The following is a 948-nucleotide window of genomic DNA, read 5'->3' as shown; positions in this document are numbered from 1 at the left end:
GACGAATGAAGGACGGTAGCACGACGCGTACTAATGGACTGTTGGGCCGGGCCGAGGGCGTCCGTGTTTGGGAACAGGAGCCAGTCAGTGTGGAGCTCGGCGGGCATGTCGCGCACGGAGCGCCCTCCATGTGCCCCGCGAGGCCGTTGCGTAAGGCTCTCGTTCATTACTCGAGCGCTACCGGCTTTCACCGCGCCGGCCGGTCGAACGCGTCAAGCTCGCCGCGAGAGGCGGGCGCGGTGGGGACAGACGACAGCCCTTCCGCCCGGAGGTGACGTGGAAGCTGTCCCTCCCATGCCTCCGGGACCCCCTGGCCCCTGGTCCCCTGGCCCTGCGGGGGCAAGCTGCGTCGGCTGGGTCCGCGCTGCACTCCGCCGCATTCGCCGCATGTGCGAAACCGCAAACCGCAGAGCGGAGCAGCGCAACGCGGGGGTCAGCGTCAGCCTCAGCGTCAGCAGCCGCCCGGGTCCCTCACGCGCGCTCACGTCGCCGTGGCTGTCTCTCTGCGCAAGGGCTCGGCTCTGCTCGGCTCTGCTCGGCTCGGTCTGCAGGGCTCGGCTCGCCGCCATAACCGCCGTGCATTAGCTTTTTACGCCCTTTGTTAGGCTCGAGACACTGAGGCAAGTGCACATTGCGTGCAGGAGAACCGACGGAAGGCAAGGGCGCGGCGGGGCGGGGCGGGGGGAGAGGCGGGTTGAAATGAATCAAAATGCGCTGTGTATAGGGTCTCCCACACCACTCGCCCCGCCCACCTGCCTTTTGGCGCGATACTTACTACACATTGGCTCCGATGAAAGGAGCGGAAAGAGTGTTTGGCTGCGCGGTGCGCGGGGCGATTCCCAGAAGTGGGCGGGGATGTCGGGCTCGTTGTCGGAGTCGGAGGCTGCGGCCCACAGCAGGTCAACGAGGTGCGAGGAGTCCTATTATCGGGCTGGGGGGGGGGAGGAT

Source organism: Frankliniella occidentalis, unplaced genomic scaffold (assembly GCF_000697945.3).
Source record: "Frankliniella occidentalis isolate FOCC.00 unplaced genomic scaffold, Focc_3.1 Scaffold66, whole genome shotgun sequence".
Classification (NCBI taxonomy): Eukaryota; Metazoa; Arthropoda; class Insecta; order Thysanoptera; family Thripidae; genus Frankliniella; species Frankliniella occidentalis.
Note: the sequence above shows the minus strand (reverse complement) of the source record.